The sequence below is a fragment of the Gorilla gorilla genome, chromosome 11 (assembly GCF_029281585.2).
Source record: "Gorilla gorilla gorilla isolate KB3781 chromosome 11, NHGRI_mGorGor1-v2.1_pri, whole genome shotgun sequence".
In the NCBI taxonomy this organism is placed as follows: Eukaryota; Metazoa; Chordata; class Mammalia; order Primates; family Hominidae; genus Gorilla; species Gorilla gorilla.
Window position 1 is genome coordinate 65759886 of NC_073235.2, and position 6350 is coordinate 65766235.

At 39.6% G+C, this 6350-nt stretch overlaps 1 non-coding gene across 1 annotated transcript; it reads left to right on the top strand.

Moving 5' to 3' along the window:
* Positions 1 to 1214: 1214 nt before the first annotated feature.
* Positions 1215 to 1316, top strand: LOC115933814 (U6 spliceosomal RNA). Its single transcript, XR_004069668.1, has one exon. It is a non-coding gene; the product is annotated as a U6 spliceosomal RNA (small nuclear RNA).
* The last annotated feature ends 5034 nt before the right edge of the window (positions 1317 to 6350 follow it).

Sequence of the window (6350 nt, forward strand, 5' to 3'; positions counted from 1 at the left end):
TCCAGCTAATTACTTTTTTAAATTTTTTGTAAGGATGGGATTCCACCATGTTGCCCAGGCTGGTCTCAAACTCCTGGGCTCAAGTGATCCTCCTACCTAGCCCTCCCAAAGTGCTGGGATTACAGGTGTAAGCCACCAGGCCTGGCCTCTCCAAATTTTCAATAAAGCCTTTAGAATTCATAAAAGTTGTGGAAGCGAATATTTATTTTTGGAATCTGAAGAAGCAGTTGAGTTCCTCTGATGAGGAACTGAGTTAGCTTATGAGGATGCATGGCCTATGAAAATGTAATCATCCAGGGAATACATACAAATCTCAGGGAAGGTGCCATAGTTTGTGTGTCCCCAGAAGCAGACACTGGGACAAGAACTCCAGTACAAATTTTTTGTTGTTGTTATTGTTGTTTGAGACAGAGTCTTGCTCTATTGCCCAGGCTGGAATGCAGTGGCGTGATCTCGGCTCACAGCAACCTCCATCTCCTGGGTTCAAGTGATTCTCCTACCTCAGCCTCCCGAGTAGCTGAGATTACTGGCATGCATCACCATGCCCAGCTAAGTTTTGCATTTTTAGTAGAGCTGGGATTTCACCATGTTGGCCAGGCTGGTCTCGAACTTCTGACCTCAGGTAATCCACCCAGCTCAGCCTCCCAAAGTGCTGGGATTATAGACGTGAGCCACCTCGCCCAGGCTATAGTGCAAATTGTTTGTTCAGAAGGAGGAAAAAACCACCACTAGGCCAGGGAGGAACTGGGACAAGGAAGAAAAGGTAGTCAAAGACGTTCATTATTAAGCCATTTACCACTGTGGATGTGGACTTCATCATGTTAGGCAAGAGGAGTTCATGTAAAACACACCCCTCAGAAGTATTTTCTGAGGAACTGGGATGTATATATAATTCTTGTGGGTCATTGTTTGAGGGCTATTCACAGAGGAGATTCCTTGGCACCTCTGACCCCAACAAATAAGATAAATATATGCAAGTGCTTGAAGCTGAAATTTGGGTTAGGGAATATGGGCAGGTTACCAACATCATCTCCTCTGTGGACTTTGGACATCCATTGGCTCTGAAATTGACATGAATTTCAAGACAAGTTCAATAGATTTCTGAAGGTCAGAGAAACTCTGACCGTCTCCTGAATGGCATGACAGTATTTTATTTTGCTTTAAATTTGTCCTCACAAGGAATTGATTCTTTGTAAGAAAGTCTTTATACAGCGCTGCTTTGGCAACATATATACTAAAATTGGAACAATACCGAGAATATTAGCACAGCCCTGTGCAAGGATGACATGCAAATTTGTGAAGCATTATATATACATATTTTTACAGGGTGACTATAGTCAATAATAATTTAATCGTACCATTTAAAATAACTTAAAAAGTCTGACTGGATTGTTTGTAACACAAAGAATAAATGCTTGAGGGTGAATACCCTATCTTTCATGATGTGATTATTACACATAGCATATCTGTATCAAAACATCTCATGTACCTCATAAATATATATACTACTATGTACCCACAAATATTAAAAATTAGAAAAGGAGAAGAAAGTCTTCATACAGATAGGGCTAGAGAATATGTTACTTGAGAGACTGATCTGTACTTTTCTCCTGAAACCTTAAGCTTCTAATGATTCTCTTCCAAATATCCGTGTTCTCTGTCCAGAGCGTTTTTGGGGGGCATCTTAGGATGGTTTCTTCTTTGCATAACGCTATTAAACTAGTGTAAAAGCTGTCACTCTTCAATTTTAATTACATAATCTTTTAAAATGGCATTTAATGACATCTAATTTATCCAAGAATTGCCTTTTTATTTTAATGCTGTTATTTCTGTTTGTTTCTCGAAGTCCATAATTTGCTGTACTGGAGTTTTATTCTTCTTGCTTTTGGAAAGAAAGACAAAAAATCCAGATGTAGTCCAAATATAAACTGTTCACAGAATTACATAGATACCATTCCATTCCCAGTATAATATATGTAAACACATGGACATCTCTCACTCCAACTCTAATTGCTTCAGAGCTTAGCTGTTGAACCATTTTAAATAGCATCGAGTGGTCTCTGCAGGCATCACATGTGATATATGTAAGTATTCAATACATACCTATAGACTGGTATGTAGAAAGGGGAAAGACTATCACTTACTTCACTTATTTTGAAATGATACACAGGTTTAATAGAAATAGAAATGTAAATAAATTCAATAATTTGGGGAAATACATATTCTTTCAATAATTTCTCTAAAAGTTTTTAATTTTAGTTGTTTTTAACTCTTTCAATTATCTTTTTTTTTCCCTCATAGTTTCAATCTGAGTATTGAATTTTCTTTGGGCTGGAAACATTTTAGTTCCTTTCCAAGTGAACAATGACTTCTTTTTCTTCTACCTTTTTACTGTCCACAATAGAATCTCTAATACTGGGGGCCATCCCAGCCTCCACGATTATGAAGACAGCACTGGTTCTCTTCCTTCATAGTTCCACAAGGGTTATCAACCTGCTTTTTCTCTACTTCAGGTGGAAGTGTTTCTTCTGAACCAATTATCTTCCTATCTTTGTCCTCTGAAGAATCGGTTTTCCACTCCCAGCTATTTTCTTTCTTAGGGTAAGTTTTACGTCTGGGTCATTTTGCTTATTTCTCTACCCTCTTAAAAACTGAATTCCTCTGCCTTAGAGAATTCTCAACTTCATGTATTATTTGACATGTTTAAAATTTCTTCGATTCTAAGGGAATTTTGTCTTACTGGTATGTGAGAAGCGCAAAACAGGTCATCACTTCAAAAACACAGGAACGTATGTTACCTAAAGAAAGAACCCAGGGCTGCATTTTGCAGATACTGTAAAAAAAATCTTGTAAGTGAATTATCCAACTACTGTGTTTTATCTTCCCTTATCCACTACTAGGTACAAATTCTGGAAATTATTGAACTCTGAAAACACTTCACCAATGATTACGAAGGAGTTATTCTTAACTTGACCATTTTTGTAATTCGTTGGCCATACCCTGATATTCATCTTCCTAACAACACTAAAGATGACTGACTACCTACAAGGAAACTGATTCTTTGTGGAAATAACTTCTAATAACTAAACATTTGTCTCAATAGCTTCAATTTTTTTAGGAAAGGTTGATAGTTGTCAAAAAAATACCTGATGTAGGAGGAAAGTGAAATGACACTGTCATCTAGAGAACTGGAAGGGAGTAAATGATGGCCTTTGACCTACCCTTGAAAGACTTGTTCTTGTATAATACAATCAATTAAGAAGAAGGAGCCAGGGTAATTCTATGGGTAAATACAGTCTTTCTTAGCTATGGGGCAAGGGAGTGGGGTTAGCAGGTGTGTGTATGTTGTAGGGGATTGCTTCATTCAGGCTTTTCCCCAAACTCCAGTCCCAGAAAGAGAGAATTCAAAACCAAGCAAAAATTGTTAAGGCTTCACTGGAGTATCTATCCACCTCCTCTGACCTGAGAGTAAAATCAAGAAAGCATATACAGCAGCAAATTTGGCAAGGGAAGGCCTTGGCCATGTGCCCTATCCTGGGCTAGCAAGAGTACTTTATCCTTTACCCTATACATATGGAATTGCTATGGTTTCTTCAACCCTCTCAGTTGAGGCATTGTAAGTGGAATATTTTAACAGCCTTCCTAGAGTGATGGGATTCAAATCAATCCAGAGAAGCAGTGTTACACCCTGTTATGTTTTGGCTGTGTCCCCACACCCAAATGTCATTGTCAGTTGTAGTTCCTATAATCACCACATGTGGTGGGAAGGACCAGGTGGAGAGAATTGAATCATGGGGGCTGTTTCCCCCATCCGGTTCTCATGATAGTGAGTGAGTTCTCATGAGATCTGATGGTTTTATAAGGGTCTTCCCCCTTCACTGGGTTCTCATTTCTTCTCCTATCATCATGTGAAGAAGGACTTGTTTGCTTCCCCTTCTGCTATGATTGTAAGTTTCCTGAGGACTGTCTAGCCATGTGGAACTGTGACTCATTTAAACCTCTTTCCTTTATAAATTACCCTGTCTCAGGTATGTCTTTATTAGTAGTGTGAGAACAGACTAATATACACCCACTCTGCAGGGAGGTCGGTGCAAAGCAAGCCAGGATAGCCTTGGATTGCATGGGCTACAGAGGGGAAAGTGTTGGTAGGTTGTTAAGTGATTAGGCAGTGATTAGGTACTTATCGACCAAAGGACAGAAATTCAACTGTAGGGAATCCAGGCCTCCTAGTGGTTGATACTCAGCTGTGGTTTAGGCAAAACTTCCTAAATGTGTTACTCTGCTTTGTTCAATGATAACAGATTCACTTATATTTCTTCTCCCTGCCCTGTCCCCGACCCGCAGCCCTCGGCATCGTTTCTGCACAGTTAAGCAGTGCCTTACTGTCTGCCTTCCAGTCACTCTATACCCATGTCCAATAAAGAGCAGTGACATTATTCAACACACTTACTGAGAGTAAGAGACTTTGTAGTTTATAATAGCCATATTGATATTCATGCTTATTATTTTATACAGTTACAGGTGATACTAAAACACTTTTCAGTAAGAAGAATTTGCTTAACATCTAACCATCCAATATTAACCACTGAGAATAGAAATAATAGCAAGAATAATAAAACATGGGCACTGCCCTCAAAGAGTTTATAATCTAATGGGGGGCAGACAAGTAAACAAATTATTGTAATGTAGTATGATATTAACTTACACAGAGAGCAGAGAATAAGGGCCTCTAACACAGACTTAAGGTAGAGGGATAAGGAATAGAGTAAAAGGAAATGATTACCAGTGCAGGATTCTTGGAGGAAAATGTGCCTACTTCCTGTTCACAAGGATGAATAGAAAATATTCAAAATGGGCATAAGATGACAAACAAGGCAGAGAATCCAGAGAAAACGTGGTATACCCTGGGGAACTGCTAAGTAGTGCTTGAACACAACATACTGGATCAGGCACAGTTTGAGCTGAGTCAGGAGGGACAGGCTGGCATGGGATCATGGAGAGCCTTAGACACCATGACCAGGATCCCAGCATCTAACAAGAGGGCAGATAGAGAACCAATGAATGATGCTGTGGGCTGAATTATACCTGCTCCCCCAGTCCCATGGGGTGAGTCCTCACACCCAGTGTCACTATTTAGAGACAGGGCTTTTAGGAGGTAATTAAGATTAAATGAGGTCATAAGGGTGGAGTCCTAATCTGATGGGATTGGTGGCTTTATAAGAAGGGGATGAGAGAAATCTCTCTCTCCAAGTGCATGTGCCAAGGAAAGGCCCTGTGAGGACACAGTGAGAAGTTGGACCTGAAAGCCAGGAAGAGAGTCCTCACCAGAACCCAACCATGCTGACACCCTAATCGCAGACTTCCAGATACAAGAACTGTAAGAAAATCGATTTCTGTTGTTTAAGCCATCTAGTCTGTAGTATTTTATTACAGTAACCTGTGCCTACAAAGACAAATGATGTCAAACAAGAGAGTGGCATGTGTGTCACATGATGTGTATTAAATGAAGAGTGTGCTTAGGGTAGCTAGTAGATTGCAAAAGGAGTAAAACTGAAGGTGGAAGATCATTTAGGACAGTATCTACTAACCATCCAGATTACAAGTAAGGAGAGTTTCAACTAAGGTGTGGGCAGAAAGACTGAGTGAAGACATTGGAGTTTGCTGAACTTAGAGACACAATGGATGTTGTAGGTAAGCGTTTGAGGTTACAAAGTTAAATTATGTCTTATACTATGGTTTAGTTGAAGAAACCTTTTTCAACAAATTGTCCATTTGGTGTATAAGCCAGACCAGCTTAATCAGGCACAGGAAAGCTGCAGTGTGTCACAAAATGTTGAAAGCAAATGCAAGAGGGAAGACATCATGATCAACGACTTGCTGTGGATTCCTGTTCTTCTTAGAGGCTGTCTCATTCTCTCATGGCTCAGTGCAGAAGCCAGTGTCAATCCAAGTTTTAACTGTCTGAAAAGCTTGATTTCATTCTTGGTGTTTTAATATTTTCTCCCTCCACTTTCGATGCTCCCCTGTGGGCTGTGCATCCCACTCTGAAGAAGACTGGCATAGCTGATGTTGCCAGTCGGTGAGCTGAGTATGATAAAAAAAAGGGAGAGCACATTTTTAGGTGTTCTTTCCCTAGTGTATGTCTTTGTCAACTTTGTCATAGATCAGTTGGCTCTAGATACATGGCTTTATTTCTGAGTTCTCTATTCTCTTCCATCAACCTGTGTCAACAAATATTCTTAGTAGCCATAAATAAAGGGAAAAGTATTAGAAAATAATGTAGTAGGAAATAGAATAAGACTTCTGTAAAGTGTCTTCATGGGACAAGTGTCCTCAGAAATTCTCCATTA